We start from the raw sequence: 20,993 nt of genomic DNA, 5'->3' as shown, positions 1-20,993 counted from the left end.
ACTTTTTAGTGTCCTAACTAACTCAGACCAAAACTGAAGGTCTAGAGAAGGAGATGTCTGATTTTTGCACAGAAACAGGAAGTGATGTAAGAGAAAAGAGACGTTCAGGGTTGCTACACAGTTATCAAATTTAAGACTTTTCAAGACCTAAATAAATCAAATTAATACGGATTTTCCAAAGCAGAACAAACCTACACAATCTCAGATTCTTCTACTTACACTAGCTGGGGAAAATATTTACCCTGATTAATCCGATGATCATTTTTAAAGTTCACTTTAAAATGTAAAACTTGTCAGTTTTACTTAATCCTCCCATGTTCATATTACACAAAAAATTCACTTTTAGTGCATCCGGAAAGTATTCACAGTGCTTCACTTTTTCCACATTTTGTTATGTTACAGCCTTATTCCAAAATGGATTAAAATCATTATTTTCCTCAAAATTCTATAAACAATACCCCATAATGACAACGTGAAAGAAGTTTGTTTGAAATCTTTGCAAATTTATTAAAAATAAACAACGAAAAAAACTATTTTTGGGCAGTTTCTCCCATTCTTCTTTGCAGGACCTCTCAAGCTCCATCAGGTTGGATGGGGAGCGTCGGTGCACAGCCATTTTCAGATCTCTCCAGAGATGTTCAATCGGGTTCAAGTCTGGGCTCTGGCTGGGCCACTCAAGGACATTCACAGAGTTGTCCCGGAGCCACTCCTTTGTTATCTTGGCGGTGTGCTTAGGGTCGTTGTCCTGTTGGAAGATGAACCTTCGCCCCAGTCTGAGGTCCAGAGCGCTCTGGAGCAGGTTTTCATCAAGGATGTCTCTGTACATTGCTGCATTCATCTTTCCCTTGATCCTGACTAGTCTCCCAGTTCCTGCCGCTGAAAAACATCCCCACAGCATGATGCTGCCACCACCATGCTTCACTGTAGGGATGGTATTGGCCAGGTGATGAGCGGTGCCTGGTTTTCTCCAGACATGACAATTGCCATTCAGGCCAAAGAGTTCAATCTTTGTTTCTCATGGTCTGTAAGTCCTTCAGGTGCCTTTGGGCAAACTCCAGGTGGGCTGTCATGTGCCTTTTACTGAGGAGTGGCTTCCGTCTGGCCACTCTACCATACAGGCCTGATTGGTGGAGTGCTGCAGAGATGGTTGTTCTTCTGGAAGGTTCTCCTCTCTCCACAGAGAAATGCTGGAGCTCTGTCAGAGTGACCATCGGGTTCTTGGTCACCTCCCTGACTAAGGCCCTTCTCCCCCGATCGCTCAGTTTGGCCAGGCGGCCAGCTCTAGGAAGAGTCCTGGTGGTTCCAAACTTCTTCCATTTACGGATGATGGAGGCCACTGTGCTCATCGGGACCTTCAATTCTGCAGACATTTTTCTGTACCCTTCCCCAGATCTGTGCCTCGATACAATCCTGTCTCGGAGGTCTACAGACAATTCCTTGGACTTCATGGCTTGGTTTGTGCTCTGACATGCACTGTTAACTGTGGGACCTTATATAGACAGGTGTGTGCCTTTCCAAATCATGTCCAATCAACTGAATTTACCACAGGTGGACTCCAATCAAGTTGTAGAAACATCTCAAGGATGATCAGTGGAAACAGGATGCACCTGAGCTCAATTTTGAGTGTCATGGCAAAGGCTGTGAATACTTACACTATATTGCCAAAAGTATTCGCTCATCTGCCTTTAGACGCATATGAACTTAAGTGACATCCCATTCTTAATCCATAGGGTTTAATATGACGTCAGCCCACCCTTTGCAGCTATAACAGCTTCAACTCTTCTGGGAAGGCTTTCCACAAGGTTTAGAAGTGTGTTTATGGGAATTTTTGACCATTCTTCCAGAAGCACATTTGTGAGGTCAGACACTGATGTTGGACGAGAAGGCCTGGCTCGCAGTCTTCGCTCTAATTCATCCCAAAGGTGCTCTGTCGGGTTGAGGTCAGGACTCTGTGCAGGCCAGTCAAGTTCTTCCACACCAAACTCACTCATCCATGTCTTTATGGACCTTGCTTTGTGCACTGGTGCGCAGTCATGTTGGAACAGGAAGGGGCCATCCCCAAACTGTTCCCACAAAGTTGGGAGCATGGAATTGTCCAAAATCTCTTGGTATGCTGAAGCATTCAGAGTTCTTTTCACTGGAACTAAGGGGCCAAGCCCAGCTCCTGAAAAACAACCCCACACCATAATCCCCCCTCCACCAAACTTCACAGTTGGCACAATGCAGTCAGACAAGTACCGTTCTCCTGGCAACCGCCAAACCCAGACTCGTCCATCAGATTGCCAGATGGAGAAGCGTGATTCGTCACTCCAGAGAACGCGTCTCCACTGCTCTAGAGTCCAGTGACGGCGTGCTTTACACCACTGCATCCGACGCTTTGCATTGTACTTGGTGATGTATGGCTTGGATGCAGCTGCTCGGCCATAGAAACCCATTCCATGAAGCTCTCTACACACTGTTCTTGAGCTAATCTGAAGGCCACATGAACTTTGGAGGTCTGTAGTGATTGACTCTGCAGAAAGTTGGCACTATGCGCCTCAGCATCCGCTGACCCCGCTCTGTCATTTTACATGGCCTACCACTTTGTGGCTGAGTTGCTGTCATTCCCAATCACTTCCACTTTGTTATAATACCACTGACAGTTGACTGTGGAATATTTAGTAGCGAGGAAATTTCACGACTGGACTTGTTGCACAGGTGGCATCCTATCACAGTACCACGCTGGAATTCACTGAGCTCCTGAGAGCGGCCCATTCTTTCACAAATGTTTGTAGAAGCAGTCTGCATGCCTAGGTGCTTCATTTTATACACCTGTGGCCATGGAAGTGATTGGAACACCTGAATTCAATTATTTGGATGGGTGAGCGAATACTTTTGGCAATATAGTGTATGTACATGTGATTTTTTCGTTTTTTATTTTTAATAAATTTGCAAAGATTTCAAACAAACTTCTTTCACGTTGTCATTATGGGGTATTGTTTGTAGAATTTTGAGGAAAATAATGAATTTAATCCATTTTGGAATAAGGCTGTAACATAACAAAATGTGGAAAAAGTGAAGCGCTGTGAATACTTTCCGGATGCACTGTATATTCATTGAGTTAATTCAACAACAAAAAAAGTGTCTTGTGATTAATTTAAAGGGGGTGACTTGTCAGTGTTTAATGTTGTGTTATGTTGAGATTGAGTAGTATTTCTGTTAAGTTGTAGTTTTGGAGATTTCCATCATGGTGAAGAGTTGAGCTTGAGCCTAGACTGAGGACCAATACATTTAAAATATTCTACATATTGCTTTATCCACTGAGCAACTGCTGTCCTAACCAAGTTGAATTCAGTAGTGCTTCCCACCAGCATGTGTTACGTGTGCTAACATTTATGTCACTAGCTAGCACATCACTAAAATAGTTTCATTTGAGTTATTTTAACGTCAAATTTTGTTGGGTTTACTTAATTTGGTTAGGTTCAATTATTTAAGTTGAAATTACATGGTAATTTTACTTTAGGAAAACTCATTTCAAACACGTGGAACCAATGTCCATGACTGAATCAAGTTCAGCCAAAGACTTTTTTTTTTTTTTTTGAGTGTTGATATGTTGAACGTGTTAAAAATGTTATTAAGTCTTTTATGTGACAGACTCAGACAAAGAGGTTAAAAGAGTCCAAATTAAATTAAATTTCAGATTCAGTTTATTATGCAACCAAAATACCAATAATAACCAGAAAAAAAAATAACTGCTGCATAACGCAGGACTTTTATCTGTAAACAAACCTGAAATACACTGGGGGACTCTTATTTTGAAAAGCATGTGCTCCGAGCTGCTCACACAGACAGAGAAGCAAAATACAATTTGCACTCTTTTAATTATTTACAACATATTACAATATATTCACTATAAAGTAAACATGGTCATATAAAAAATATGAGTAGTAATTCTTCAACAGTTGAACATCCTTCATTTGACATAAACATCCGATACTCACTTAATGTACTGGAAAAACACCCGACAGGCCTATGATTTCATAGCTCACCTGAGGAGGGTCACTGAGGTCAATCTTCAAATAAATCTTTCCCAGACACTAATGTTCTCTGAAACCTCATAACATCTCCTGCTTGTAAGCTGCATTCACTTTTAATTGCATTAATTCAAGCTTTACTCTGAGTCCTTGAAAACTGTGACTCGCATGTGTTCTGCACTTCACTGTAAGAGCGACCAACATCTGATCATTTCTAGAGGAGCAGGTATACTTCCAAACAATGAAAATGCACATTAGATTTGGCCTCTTTTATTTAATACAAAAGTAATGTCACATCTGTATGCATACTGTAAATAACAGAGCGATGCATGGGCTCCATTATAATGCAGCTGATCATTTTTATTTTCAATAGCATCTCTTGATAAAGCAGAAGCCACTCATATTTTCCAGAATGTACTCGTGGTATTTGATCCCTTTGACTTTATTGTGCAAAAAAGTCATTAGAGCAGAAATGTGGCGGTATCCTTTCATGCCATTTGCAGACTAATTGACATTTGATGTTTGCCACACGACGCTCGCACCTCAATTCACTCATTTACATTTCAAGCAGAAACGGGATTATTTATTAACATATTCATTCGGAAACAAAAACAGGTCGGCAGTCAGCCGTCCCGAGGGCTTAACGTGCTATTTTCAGCACGAGCGCACGTTTACGTTCAAATGTGACAAAGTCAAGAGTCTCATTATACAGCGCTGCACTTTTGGATCAGAAGTTCAACTCGACAACATGACGATGGTATCATAGCAACCAACAGGAAGTTCCTCCGCATGTCAAGTCACAATGACTAGCAACATAATGAGCTACAATTATAGCCACTACGACAAACAATGCACGACTTGCCGTGTCATTACAGTACATCACAAAACAATGACATCTTATCGGTTTCCAAATATATAGCATGTTCAGTAGCACTGCTACAATTACTGTGCGCTCTCACAAAACATTTAAACAAGACACAGAATGTATTTTTAATGGTGCCGTTTTGCATGCACATAAAATCCCAGAGGATATTAAACAGCTGCAGAATGTAAAAACAATGTTATATTCACTCTGTTGAGTTTGCAGCCTCAGTAGGCAGCATTAATCTTAAGTAAAGTCAGATCTAAAGTGAAGTCAATCACGCCCCTCTGAACAATAAGCCAATCAAAATATAAGACATATCAGATCAAGGGTTAGAGCTGTAGTTTCAGAGTTTTAGTCCAACTAATGGAGAATAGGGTTGCCAACTTTTTTCCACGTGAACACGGGACACTTGAGCAATACGGGGGGTCGTCATTTCAGCTAAAATTTGGGAAAGTTGGCAACCCTAATGGACTTCTAGACATTTCAAAGCTCAAAATCAGAATCCTTATCATTTGATAAGGAATAGAGTGGAATATTTTCACAACTTTCAAACAGCAAATGCATCTTTTGGTGTTTGTCTGCTAATTCTGTTTTTTTTTGTTTTTCTAAGCAATGGATCTCAAGCGGTTTTGCTGCAAGACCCAAATTTTTACATTGGACATCAAGAGGAGACTCAGCACAATACAAAAAATGTTTACTGAAGGCCTACAAAAGTTAGTGTTCATAAACAGAAATTCAGAAAAGCCCAGAAAGAGTTTGTGTTCTGTAAAGATAGATACATGGATGAGGTTTTGTCCTGTAGTCTAATGTTTTTAACGACTCTTTGGTGCCAGTCGTCGGTTGTGCAGGTTTGTTTTGCTAAGCGACATGGAACAGACATCTGTGGAGACCGATAAGAGCCGTATTGGCCGAACGGAGGTCGTAACTCTGCTGTGATGGGCTGTTAGCGGCCAGCTGTTTGATGAATTGCTGCAGAGACGATCTAGAACTGAATTAAGACTCCAAACAAGCGCTCCAATTTCCCCCGCCGAGACCAGGATGTAGTGCTGAGGGCCAAACATCTCTCTTATGAGCGCAGGCTGACTTTTCTTATAAGCGACCCAAATGCTGAAGGACAGATGAGTTTCGAGTTCGATATCGTTTGAGTTGGTCCGTACAAAGACATATGACTTTTACTCCCATAGAGAAAAATAAAAGGACCAACAAATTATATTTTAATAGGTAAATTACTATTGTGTACCACAGAATAAATAAAACACTGGGGTTCGGAATGAGACAATGGAAGCGCATTACAGGTTAATGACATACTGTACATCAGTCATTTGTTTTGCAGAAATAAATATGGAATGTGTAAACAAATTTATTCACAGACATTTCCTTTCTAAATAAAGTGTTGGATAGGAGGTTAGCAAAAATGTGATGCCTGAATTGAAATTGTGTTTGCTAATTGGGCAGGCTCTAAGGGAATTAAACAACCTAGTCTCATAGAATGAACGTTACTATAACTACATTTTTGCGAAAAAAATTATTTTTTACGTTTCTCTGCAGTTTCCTGGTGAAATGAACACTAGAGGCGCTACAACAACTGTACGTTTTATTGACTTTCACACAAATCATGAGTAAAACAGCTGATTGTGACTTTATAAACTTTTTTTGCTGTTATGTTACAATATCGGAACACTTTTACTGTAACGCATCATTTGAAAAACGATACATATTAACACTTGCATTACAGACTCACCTACATTCACACATTTATTCCAATGTGATTAACTTGTACGGTAGCTCACCGGATAGAGTGTTGGACTTTAGACTCGGAAGACTGCAGTTCAAGCAGTAAAACATGCAAGCTGACTCGTGAGACAGAAGTGTCTAAGAAGCAACACAAAATGATGTGGTAGCTTCAGAAAATGTGCTTTTCATGTCGCTTTTTGTTTTCGGCCACTATCAGTTAGGTTTAGGTGTTGGATGTCTGTTTTTCTCATCTCTCATTTGCTTTCTGAACACTATCGGCTAGGTTTAGGTTAAAGTTTTAGGTTATGGATGTTCATTTTAATCATTAAAACCTCTATCTAAAAAAAATAAGTTTATACGTCTCGTCTGATTACGACATGATTTCATTCGCTTTTGGCGCCCCCTGCTGGACATTCCTCTGGGAAACTGAAGCGAAATGTGTACTGAAGCATGTAATTTCATTTAGCAAAAATGTTGCCACAGTCACGGAATATTCATGAGATCAGGCTGGAATTAAAGTCTTACCTTTTTAAAAAAAAAAACATTTATCCCCTTTTCTCCCAATTTGGAATGCCCAATTCCCACTACTTAGTAGGTCCTCGTGGTGGCACGGTTGCTCACCTCAATCCAGGTGGTGGAGGACAAGTCTCATTTGCCTCCTCTTCTGAGACCGTCAATCCGTGCATCGTATCACGTGACTCGTTGTGCATGACACCGCGGAGACTCACAGCATGTGGAGGCTCATGCTACTCTCCACGATCCACACACAACTTACCACACGCCCCATTGAGAGCGAGAACCACTAATCATGACCACGAGGAGGTTACCCCATGTGACTCTACCCTCCCTAACAACCGGGCCAATTTGGTTGCTTAGGAGACCTGGCTGGAGTCACTCAGCACGCCCTGAATTCAAGCTCGCGACTAGTGAGCGTCAATACTCGCTGAGCTACCCAGGCCCCAAGTCTTACCTTTTAATTTGTTCAAGCCAAGATATCTTACAATTTCGCCATCCCGTATGAATTATTATGAGCTGTCACAACACTGTGTTGGTCATAAGACTTCAGAACACTTGGAATGTAGTGCACGAGTCATATGAACTACTTTAATGCCACATTTAATGGTGATTTTATGTCATTTCTGTAGTTTTTACTGTGTCTGTCCCCATTCATTTTCATTGAATGAAAAAAGCAATGCAAACATCCTGCCTAATATCTTCTTTTGTGTTCTACAGAAAAAAGAAACTCATACAGGTTTGAAACAAAATAAGGGAGAGTAAATAATGACAGAATTTCTATTTTTGTGTGAAGTGACCCTTTAAACTCTAAGGGACCAATAAACTCTAATCGAGTCACAAAAGATGAAGACACTTGCTGTTGATTAATGATAGCACACTCAAAAACTCACATGCATTTGTTTGGACATGCCAGCAACATAACGTCATTCTTAACAGCGTCGATTATTTATTTCCTTTCATCAGTTTAAAGAACGCACCAGTGGCCGCCCACTTTTTTTGCCGTCATGTTTCTATTTTTCCCATTCATTTTCTCCATTGGGATTTCATAAAATCCTTCATAGAAGTGTTGTGCACCATGAAGCAAACCAACCAGCTCCGAGGTGAATCACAACATTACAAACTTTGATTTGAAGCAAAAAAGTATAACAAAAAATCTGACAAAAAGACAAGGTTGCAAGACTGTGTACTTAATGTTTTTAATGAGGGAATGAACTACAATCCCATGAAGCATTGTAAATAACAATTTTATTTTAAAACGATGGAACAATATAAAACTATTGGTTTAAAGCGGTTGATTATAAGCAGTGTTGGGGGTAACGCAATAAAAGTAAAGTGTGTTAAGTAATCAGATTACTTTTTCGAGTGACAAGTAACGCATTTTTATTTTATTTTACACCATAATATAAGTATGACTTAAAATAAGTAACACGTTGCTTTTGTACACCTCTCCTTTCCCTGTACTGTGATAAATCAGGAGTAAAAGTGTGCAAACTTTGAGGAGGGGCATGATGGGCATTGTAGTGTGCGCATGATGGGTACTGTAGTTCTAGAGAGTGTGAGCCATGCTTTTCAGCGATGGGCAGAGCACAACAAGTCTTCTTTTAGCCCACCCTGAGATTTATGTTTTAAAAATGGCAAAATATTGCTGGTAAAGGAATGTAAATCCAGTTGTACTCATCATTTGCAACGGATGAGTGCACTGGAGCTTAAATAAGCAGCCGTCATAAACTTTGCCATTGTCATGACAGTCACAGCAAGAGTTAAGAAATGTGTTCTCATAAGGCAACATTTTGTCAAAAATGTAGGTGATACTTTGATTCTCGTGACTGATTCATGTAGGCTGCATTTAAAAGTGTGCAAACACATTTTCGTGGTATAGTATAGCACATGCATAAGCCGGAGAAGTCTCCCCGTGGCCACGGCATGATTATACAGATATATACAATGTGGAATGATCGCTGAATGAAGCTGCATGTAACTACTTCTCTAGGATCAGTTTGCATCCGAACTGCTCTGTGTTAAAGCATTTATCATTCAACATTCGGTTGAGTGAAATGCGAATGATTCATGTGTAAATGCACGCTACATTAAAAAATAAATCAATCGGTAAAGGCGTTTAGGCAGAGGGATTATAAGACTAGTCTTCCACTGGCCATGGCATTATATACGGGGTGAAATACTCGCTCAATTCACTGACTTATGCAGCCGAACTGCTCCATGTTACAGTTCTCCTTAACTGGGAGAATGGGATGAGAAAAGCTGACTCTGGATCAGCGGCTGTGAGCAACGTACTACATGGTTTGTGTAAACAGACAAAATGTCTTAATTTCTTAAAATATTCAACATTTTTGTTCTGTAATAAACAAATAATTTGACTTGTGAAACAAAGTTTTGAAGACATTTTGGTAGCATTAAAAACTATTTCATTCAAGTTGTATCAACATGCGCGTTTGCAGTTTTATGCGATCAATCAGTGGCGTCTGTACGCACCGTGGATCAGCTCAAAACAAGCGTGCACTGAGATGATTAAGTGAAAAATATTCATTTATTATCAGACTTATTCCTTGAACATGTTAGGCTGGCATTCCCCACTGAATTTTATCCTGACTTCTGAACAACATCTTAAACTGACTGGCATTGTCGATGGGCACAGCACATGATGGCATATGTGATGCAGGTTCAAGTGTTGGACTTTGCTGCTTTAGGTAAGACAGTGGTTATTCTTCATTATTCATATTGGCTGCCATGTCGATGTTAAAACAAGTCATGCATATTCATGTTATTGAGTCTTTATTATAAATATGGCGTGAAGACCAACTTTCTACATATCTGATTGTTTAATATGTTGTTTTGACATGAGTGTTGTACAGTAGCTAGCATGACCTGTAATGTCTCTACATATCTCTTGTATTTGTATTGAATGCACAGCAGAAGAGAAAGTAATGCAAAAGTAACGCAAAAGTAATGTAACGCTTTACTTTCCATAAAAGTAACTTTTTATTGAATTTAGTTACAAGTATATAAGTAGTTTGAGAGTGCAGGGAGATCAACTCGATCTCTGCAGAGCTCTTTTGGTGCACTTTGCCACAATTCTCTGATTGGTGGATCTCTCTTTAGGATTATGGGTAATGTAGTTCTTCACCAGGAATTCTGCAATTAAACATGAATTTTCAAAAATGAAGTTAAAATAACATGAACTGATGGTGTCATCAGAAGCATATACCATTGATTAACAACCTCAGGGCTCACGGCAGGTCTGTCTTTATAGGTTTATAAGTTATTGTTAAAAATAAATTCACCTGTGGAAAAATGAATGGTATTTTACCTTTGGAACCAGACTGTTGCTCTCTATTAGGTAGGCTTTTGGAAACCACTGTTTGTGTTTAATTTTACTTAACTGTTCTGTTCACTGTGTTTTCCTACTTAGAGGGGATTCCAACTGAATACAATCAGATAAGATTTATTTAGCAAATTAAAAGAAAGAAAACAAACAGTCCACAAATGCTTGAACAGGTGATGTGTTAATGTTATCTGAATGCCCTTTAAAGGGATAGTTCACCCATAAATGAGAATTCTGTCATAATTATCTCACCCTCATATTGTTCCAAACCTGTTTGGCTTTTTTTCCTTCATGAAACATTAAGATATTTTGCAGACTCGATTCGAAAGAACATTCATTTAAATTAATAGTTACCTTCAAAGATCCAAGGAGACCTTTAGAATATCTGCAGTGCATCAATCCAAAACGCAGAGCAAAATGCCAGAGAATATTCAACTTAAATGGCAAACCAGAGTTGACCCGTAGCAGCAGAATATTTAAGGGCTGTAAGTGAATAATACAATACGTGTGTGTTCTGGGAGCGCAACATTACAACTGAAATCCTGAGGTTCGGATTGAACATCCTTCATGTAAGGACAGTCTGACAGCATGTTGAAACTAAAGTGTTTCAAATGGATTCTCTGTCTGAATATTCATTCATACCATGGATATATTTCTTCAATATCATACTACTGATACTCACTATCTGTCTGTGAAACACAGCTCTGACTGAAAACAAACAGGCAAGAACAGTAATAACTAACTAATTAAGCATTATCAAAAGGTTTGTTGACACATCAGGATTACTCAGATATACTGTATGTCTCAAGATATTATTCATCAAATACTGTATTCATGGACCTAGATACAAGCCGTTGTGCATTACAGTCATTTTACCATGGGTAAGGGGTGTTCTTAACCCTTATGTTGTGTCCGGTCATTTTGACCTGGATTTTTTTCTTTTTTCTAATGAAGATTTTATTTTTTTACTTAATATAATTGGAATAAAATTCCTTGACTTTGTTCACATATGGTATCATAAGACACAGACCATTGTCTTTACATTTTATTGGTTTTAGTTCACTTTGTTAAACTTGTTGTGTTCCTGGTCAAAAATGACCGGCCACTGGAAATGAACGGATTAGACTACAAAATACAGAAATATTAAGTGTTCAGGAGCATCCCAATCCTTTAGATCTGCACATATGTGGATGTGTGTTTGAACATACAAAGTCCTCGGACATGTGCGAGCGCACACACAAAACACACACACACAAACAAACACACACGCACTGTGTGTTGAGCGCCCTCTTGTGCATCGTCTTTCCATGTACACTCTTTGAGGAACATTTCAAGATCTACTTATCATATTATGTTGTGTTTGGGCTCGTTTGAATCGGGATAGTCTGCTGTAAGTTACAATATGTCATTATCTATGTATGTTACATATACACCGATCAGCCACAACATTAAAACCACCTGCCTAATATTGTGTAGGTCCCCCTCGTGCCGCCAAAACAGCGCCAACCCGCATCTCAGAACAGCATTCAGATATTATATACTTCTCACCACAATTGTACAGAGCAGTTATCTGAGTTACCGTAGACTTTGTCAGTTCGAACCAGTCTGGCCATTCCCTGTTGACCTCTCTCATCAACAATTGACAAAGTCTACAATAACTCAGATAACCACTCTGTACAATTGTGGTGAGAAGAATATCATCTCAAACTGCTGGAGTGGTGGTGGCGTTGTGGACTAAAGCTCTGAACTGGTAAGCAGAAGGTTGTTGGTTCAATCCCCACAGCCACCACCATTGTGTCCTTGAGCAAGGCACTTAACTCCAGGTTGCTCCAGGGGGATTGTCCCTGTAATAAGGGCACTGTAAGTCGCTTTGGATAAAAGCGTCTGCCAAATGCATAAATGTAAATGAATGCTATTCTGAGATGTGGGTTGAAGCTGGTTTGGCAGCACGAGGGGGACCTACACAATATTAGAGAGGTGATTTTAATGTGTTTGATCAGTGTATGTTTCAGGAAGTAATAAGGAATAACATGACAAAAAGACACTTCTGTTTATTATATTTGTGTGTCCGTGGGAATTTCATACGCTAACACTCACTGCAGTTTGGCCTCTGAGTGAAACAAATGTAATCATTGCATTTTACTAGTTATGACCTTTCCGATGATATACTGTATATAACACATGGTTATCTCATCTTTTTATGGTTTTACCAACTCTGAATATAATTGTTAATATTTGCAAATGATGAGAACGAAACAGTTCTTATTTGTCAGCCAAATAAAAAGCATTATTTTATAATTGGAACGATCAGCTATATGCATTGTAAAGTCCTGATTCTAGGCTTTAAAACGACACCTATTTTATTCAGATCAAGCAAGATGTAATTATTATTATTATTATTTTAGCAGGGAGTGCACCTCACTGGCCCGGTATAAGCTCATTTCAATTAATCCTTCTATCAATGAAAATATATATATTTTTTTATATTTTTAAAAGAGGAGTACAAAACCTGTTATAATTACTAAAAAAGAAGTTGATAAAAAAATAAAATAAAATAAAAAATCTAATGCAATATCTTGTGGTAATATATGCAATATGAGAGACTTTTAAACAATCTTAGTGGGCCGGTCATATTTGACCGAGAACACAAAATGTGTTAGCACAAAACAAACACAACACAAGGGTTAAATTCAACATGAAGTGTATTGCCTAAAACTCTTAACCATTGTAAAATTACATAATTATACAACATCAACCCTACTAGGCTGTTCGGTCATTTGACCAATTTCATTTTTTTATATATATAAAAATGGTTTCCTCAATCTGAGTGGTTCAAAACTTGCTGACTTTATTTAGATATGCAATCTGGACTACATTTGAATAATTGGACTACATTCGATGAGTATAAGTGGTCTTAAAAAAAAAATTGGACACCTTGGCTGTTAGCGGTCAAAATGGACCGACCATAGGAAATTAATGGGAAAGACCCTATCACAGAGCATTTTTTATTTTTTTTTATGTGTTGAATACAATATATATATATCAGCCACGTTGCTGAATGAACACACATAGAAATGAAGGGGTGAGACTATAAAACATCCAGAGTGCAAAAGATTCACACACACACACACACACACACACACACACACATAAACACACACACACTTACACAGAGAAAGGGAGAGAGAGAAATGAATGGGTTAGACTATGACACAGCCAGCATGCAGAATGCACATATACACACACAATCGCACGCAGAATGCACACACACAGTTGCACACAGTCCCTTATACATACAGACACCCCCCCAGTCCTCCGTCACACACATGCACATGCACGCACACGCACACATCAAACAGTCTGACCCCAGTATATGTGGTTAGGTGCCCTCTAGACAAAACACTGCACCTTATTGTTATGGAAACAAAGAAACTTTCCCACAGCTCTGAGTTATAAATGTGGCCTCTTGGGCATTGCTCACAGTTCATTCTGTGACAGCACCATGGTGAAATGCTATACTGTTCATGAGACCCTGGAACGAGACACCTGTGTTCTGCTCTATTCGTTGTAGTGCACTTTGCTTTTTTAGCACGAAAATGCGTTTGTCTGAATGGTTACTGGAAGAAATGCTTTAGCCAGTAGTTACATGAATGCTACTCATACTCGAGAAAATAAATAAATGCTTATCTCAAAGTCACCAGAATTGAACGCTTTGGTGTTATTTTTTACAAACAACAGCATGCCCCCGGACCCCCTAGATATAAGGTTTATAAGCCAGATTTAGAGGTCTGCAACCCGACGGGACCCGAGAACCTGACAGGTTTCGGGTCAGGTTCAGGTTTGTAATTAATGAAAAAATAAACAGGCCTACCGATCTTGTTTCGCGCACGCGCTCTCACTCACAGACATGCACGAACACCATATGTGCTTTTGCGCACGTCTGTTCTGTTTTCCCGTTGTTTAAACACTTGCTGGAGGAATGTCTTTGACTATCGCGCCGCATCTCACTGTTCCTTCAGTGTCTCGCGCAGGACCGGCACTGTTTAAACACAATGTCAATTTAAAAAGAACTTTTCAAAAATACATGTTGTGGGCCTGGGTACCTCAGTGGTAAAATACGCTGGCTACCATCCCTGGAGTTCGGTAGTTCGAATCCCAGGGTGTGCTTAGTGACTCCAGCCAGGTCTCCTAAGCAACCAAATTGGCCTGGTTGCTAGGGAGGGTAGAGTCACATGGGGTAACCTCCTCGTGGTCACTATAATGTGGTTCGTTCTCGGTGGGGCATGTGGTGAGTTGAGCGTGGTTGCCACAGTGGATGGCGTGAAGCCTCAACACGCACTATGTCTCCGTGGCAATGTGCTCAACATGCCATGTGATAAGATGTGCGGGTTGATGGTCCCAGATGCAGAGGCAACTGGCATTCGTCCTCCGCCACCCGGACTGAGGCGAATCATTACGTGACCACAAGGACTTTAAAAAAGCACATTGGGAATTGGGCATTCCAAATTGGGAGAAAAAGGGGGAAAATCCCCCCCCCCCCCCCCCCCAAAAAAAACACATGTTGAGACACCTGCGCTCTGTTTCATTCTTTGCGCTGCATCTAGATTGTTTTTAGCACAGGTGCACAAAGATTCAACAATCTGAACAAGTTCAGGCTGTAAAGAGGGGACTGTTGTATTGTTTCATATTATTCCAGATTGTTCTGCACCAAGTGAAGTTTCAGCAAATAAACATTAAGTCAATGCTTTTTACCCCTTCTGCTCTAGTGTACTGAGGGGCTGCTGTACCTTGTTAAACTGTGTATGTTTACTGTTTCAGTACTGTTACGAATGTTGCCTATATGCTTACATAAAATACAGCTATACTAGGAGAAGAAATTAGATAGTAAGCGATTTCGGGTTCGGGTTGGGTTCGTGCTTAAAATCTGGTTTCATTTTAAGGCCCGTGCAGACCTCTAGACAGATTTCTGTGCGTAACCTCAGATTAAATCCTGCAGGCGCCCATGGCTGCACTTCTGGCTATTATTGTCACATGATTTTCAAGTCATGTTATTTTTATTTTTCTCACCAGATGGCAGCAAATCTGCCCCAATACATGCTCATATGTTTAAACTTATAGAAGTGTAGATTTTTACTGTAGTGAAGTTATTTATTTGCACATGCAAATGATTGTGAAATTGAACATTTTACATGTAAATAAGATCTAAAAAACCTAAAATCCCAAAAGAAGTGCATCATTTTATTGTTACTACTTCAGGGAAGTTAGTGTTATAACATTTCATTAAAAAAAAAAGGGGGGTACACCTTTATTGTATCCAGACAAAAATGAGCCAAGGTGTTGACTACTTAGGAGGTTTAATGCATGCCATCAAGTGGCTAATAGCTTTTATAAATAATACACCAATGTTCAGTAAATAGCTAACCTACATTGTTTTTTAATAATCAACAGATAACAATAATAATCAGAATAAACAATTATTCTGCCAAGTAATATATGTAGTTCATTAGTCTAACTTGTCAACAATATAACATTTGCCTTCACAGTTGTGCTTTTATTTGCATTTTACAGCTCATCCAATCAGAATTTAGTCAAAACTATCCAATTTATAATTATAGTTCATTTGCATTTGGTGGTGTTGAGGTCTGTGTTGTTAGAAATATACAACAAACGCAAATGAATTTGCTTAATCAAAGGTTGTGCTACATGACGGTTTCATTCACTGGGAGATAAATAAGTTTAATACACAAAAAAATGCAATTACCAGTGACCTTTTCTGAGTAGCCAAAATTACAGTATGTGCAACAGAACAATATAATTTTCATGTCGTGTTTCATGTCATTTTTTCCCCAATGTTTCGTGCTTAAATGTCAACCACCTACAACCAATGAAAGGCTTGTAAAATTCAAGCCCATAATAGGAGATTTGCTATTTTTCCATTTTCTTTACTGCGACTTTGTCAAGGATTCTCAAACTTCCTTAACAGAGTTTGTACTGCAACTAAACCCGAAGCAAACTGAGATTTAATGAGACCAGTTTTAAAAATCCACTTAAAAACAACTAGAAAATGATCACTATTTCAGAAGAAACCTAGCTGGACCAAATTAAATCTGTAGGTTAAGAAAAAATGGCACTGTTGTTGAAAATTGAAATCTCCTTGTACGTGTGAATTTAATGTGTTACAGTGGGGTCATTCCTATGTTCCCCAGATTGATATGGCATTTGTACGTGTCCGTGTTGGACATTCGGCCGTGGGGGTGGAGGGGGTACTGCTCAGGTACCACCAGGACTATCATCGACCCGAGATTGAGGCCAATCCGACCCCGCTCAGCTGAGTTATGCATCTATACGGGTCCGCGTTGGACGTTCGGCCACAGGGGGCCGTGTCCGTAGCTGCCCGGCCGGATGTACCGCCATCATTCGCTTAAGAACCACCAGGACTACCATCGACCCGAGTTTGGGGCCAATCTGACCTTGTTCGGTCGAGTTATGCATCAACACGGGTCCGTGTTGGACACTTTTTCATGTGTTCAGTATGTACCATATAAATCTGGGGAACATAGGACCCTGGCAACATAAATACGCTCCCGTTACAGTTAGCTAAAGCAAGAGCTTTAAAATTTGCAGATAAAAAACAACGCTCACTAATTGCAAAGCTAAATAAAGATCTATAACACTCCCGGTCAGAGTCTGCTCCTTCTTTCCGGAGAAAATGGAGTTGCAGATGGAACTGTTGTGAAGGGAATTTGAAGTACTAGTTACATAAACACACTGCATTATTAAACATTACATTTCACTGCTGAATAATTCCATGTGTTTGAAACTAGCAGGGAAAAAACAAAAAAAAACATGTTTTGGTTATGAGCAAATACAGTATCTCCTCTGGTTTTGTGATATTTTCCGCAGGCCTTGGAGGCGTACAGTGTTTATTTCTCCATAGAGACAAAATCAGCGGATTAAACAAACCAAACCCGCTCCACCTGACCCACCGGATTCAAGGATACATCCCATAATTGTCCTGTAATCTCCTTAATAACCTGTGTGCCAGATTACTCATTAGCGCACTTGCTATATTCAAACAAACGCTTGCATCAAGGACAGTGTGTTTGTGTTTGCTGCCGTCGTCTCTAAAGAGATTTCAGTTCGATTCATTTTCTCACATAATTTAACTTTTAGGCCTTCATTTCTATGCAGATATTTATTGTTCAACTGTCTTCTCTCGATTACGGAGCATTCTTCAAATTAAAACTTACAATTTGAATCACAGCAATCTCTGAGGTTTATTAAATATATTTTCTCAGCAGCGGTTTGTGTAACAGGCCTCGATTGACTTTGTAAAATGTAATCATAATAAGTCACACTAAACAGGATAATGATATTGATACTCTTACATCCAGTGACCCAAAGACCCCAGCACTCAGGTTTACCGATCACAACCACATTATCAGATCAATAATCATAACAAACACAAAGGAGAGCTCTTTTTGGGTTCAATTAGGACAGTCAGTGAGTGAACCAGAATATTCAATGTGGCAGGACTTGATTTTATCCATTGGGATTTGATTGGATCGTGGATGCTAGGCTCTGATATTATTGGTTAATATTGTTTTTATCCCACCCACTCAGGTTAAAAAAGTAAAGGAAAAAAAAAAGTTAAATTATGTAACTTTATTGTTTGCCATTTTCTATTGGTGCTTATTAAGAACTGTACTAAATTTACCTCTGTAGTTTCCCACTGGTTACATTTGTGACCAAGAATAAAGATCATTTATTTATTCCCTTTTTCCTCTTGGTGGTGTAGTTACTCACCTCAATCTGGGTGGAGGAGGACAAGTCTCAGTTGTCTCCGCTTCTGAGACCGTCAATCCGTGCATCTTATCACGTGACTCGTTGTGCATGACACAGCGGAGACTCACAGCGTGTGGAGGCTCATGCTACTCTTCGTGATCCACGCACAACTCACCACACGCCCCATTGAGAGCGAGAACCACTAATCATGACCACGAGGAGGTTACCCCATGTGACTCTACCCTCCCTAGCAACTGGGCCAATTTGGTTGCTTAGGAGACCTGGCTGAAGTCACTCAGCACACCCTGGATTCGAACTCGCGACTCCAGGGGTGGTAGTCAGCATCAATACTCACTGAGATACCCAGGCCCCCATAAAGATTATTTTTTGGGCTATCCAAGGAGTAAAATACATGTAAATTACACTTAGCTGGGAGAAAATTTGGGATTAAATGTAAACTCATTCCCTCAGTTTAATTATGTCCAAAACTTCTGTCATTAAGTTCAATTAACTTGGTGTCCATATAGAATGAACTTAACTATTTAAGTTAAGGTAACTTGCTATTTAAATACTGTTGTTGTTTCTATTGAATAATTCTAGTTGAATGGATTCAAATGTATATCATACAATAACACAGCTTAAATAATGCAGGTTATAAATGATTTTAGGTCACTCTTCAATTCATTTCTCCACAGAAATGCATAGACATCTGTACTTCAGTTGCACATGCACAAAAGAACGGAGATAGTGTGAACAGTGTCCAACTTGACCAAAGGGCACACAGAGCAACATCACAACAACAAAAAAGAGCCTAAACCTCAATAAATTCTTAATAACAACTATTTAAATGCCCCCCATAAGCTCCCTTTGACCAAGGAAACATAATTACATTGTGGGTATTCCCCATAGCCTCAATTTTATACTCAATAGTTTGAGTTATTAACACTATAGATTTTTATAAAAAATAAGTTATATTTGCATTATGAGCCCAAAACTTGACATTCAAAGTAATGTTTAATTAAGACAACTTGATTTTTATTTTATTTTTCAGAAATGACACCATCAGGTTTCCCAGTGTGTGCTAAAAAAATGCCTTGTGAAAGAGGCAAAGAGGGGGGTTCTTCATCAGCATGTATGGTTCCATAAAGAACCTTTCACATCAATGGAACCTTATTTGTTGTGGGAAAAGGTTCTTTAGATAATAAAAAGGCTCCTCAAAAAAATTTTATTTCATTGAAAGGTTCTTTGGGGAACAAAAAATGGTTCCTCTATGGCATTGCTATGACTCTACTTTATAGTAATCTCAAGAGATCTCAACAATGTCTCAAACTGTGCTCAGATTTGCCAGAAGTCTGCGATCAAAAGTCTCAATTAGAACTTTTTTTTTTCATCAGACTCTCCCAAGAGAAAATGATCTGAGCTATGATATCCACATTCATTTTATCGCTCTATATTTTTATACTCGTTTGGGTTTCTTTTTTGGAGAAATATCTGAGACAAGTTGATACTTCAATAATACATAATTGAAAATGGTAAATGGTCTGCACTTATATAGCACCTTTTTGAACCTTAGCAGTTCTGCAAAGTGCTTTACACTGTGACTCATTCACACTCACACACACACACACACACACACACACACACACACACACACACCAGTGATGGAAGTGCTGCCATGCAAGGCGCTAGCCTGCCATTGGGAGCAACTTGGGGTTCAGTGTCTTGCCCAAGGACACTTTGGCATGTGGAGTCACGTGGGCCGGGAATCGAACGCTAACCCTGCGATTGGTGGCCAACCTGCTCTACCACCTGAGCTACAGCCGCCCCATCTCCCAGCTCCATCTGAGCAATAAAATTTTCTTCTGAACAAACTTTAAGCCATTGTGTTATCGTACAACACTATAATATTAACATTTCTGCTCTGCATCTTCACCCAGCAGTCCTCATTGATATGACATTTGTGTCTGCGAGCTGGAATAGGTACATAAGAACTGAACAATCTACAGTATTTAGTCCATACATGAGCTCTGTGATGATAAATGAATTTGGGAAAGCACAATGTGAAATGTGTCTATGACACTGAAATCCCATGAGAATGAATCTTAAATGGCTGTAAATCTGTAAATGTGTGCGCCATCACTGAGAAATCACTTCCGCGGAGAGTGACGGAAGGCCATTAGTCAGACATTGGCAATGAGAGAAACCAAATGGGAAAAATGTAAGTGTCGCTGCAAAACTGATAACTAGCTGCTCATTTCAAGATTGACGAACGCGGGTTGCATCTTCCTCTCTGCGGCTGTAGGATGAGAGCGAGACAGCGTGGAGGAGAGACGGCCGCAAAGAGAAATGAGGAATGGAAAAATATGATCAGGAAGGTGACGATGTCAATGACGGAAAATAGACGTGATGAAGAGCTGAGGAGAAATGAGATGGAAAGGATTTGAAACAGGAAGTTGCAGTGTTGAGGTGATTAAAAACACACAGAAAGCTCTGCAGATTTCTGTATAATTCAAACACACATCATTCAATACGTTCTACACATCCTCCAACTCTTGCGTGTTTTGTTTATGCAATATTTAAGTCATTTCCTTAAGTTTTCAGCACCAGTAAGGCCTGAATCTTACTCAAGTGCGTACCCAGATGGCACACATACATCTCTGAGAAGTCTGTTTTAGATCTTTTTTACCTGAAAAGCATCACAATCTATTTAACTTTATCTGCTGGACATCTTAAAAAGATC

The 20,993-nt window shown here is 39.5% G+C and overlaps 1 protein-coding gene across 1 annotated transcript in view; it reads right to left on the bottom strand.

The window, feature by feature from the left end:
• Window positions 1-20,993, bottom strand: part of LOC127416355 (MAM domain-containing glycosylphosphatidylinositol anchor protein 2-like) — a 232,397-nt gene that overhangs the window by 158,066 nt on the left and 53,338 nt on the right. The window lies entirely within an intron of this gene.

The sequence above is a fragment of the Myxocyprinus asiaticus genome, chromosome 25 (assembly GCF_019703515.2).
Source record: "Myxocyprinus asiaticus isolate MX2 ecotype Aquarium Trade chromosome 25, UBuf_Myxa_2, whole genome shotgun sequence".
NCBI lineage: Eukaryota > Metazoa > Chordata > Actinopteri > Cypriniformes > Catostomidae > Myxocyprinus > Myxocyprinus asiaticus.
This window is presented reverse-complemented; position numbering and strand designations above follow the sequence as displayed.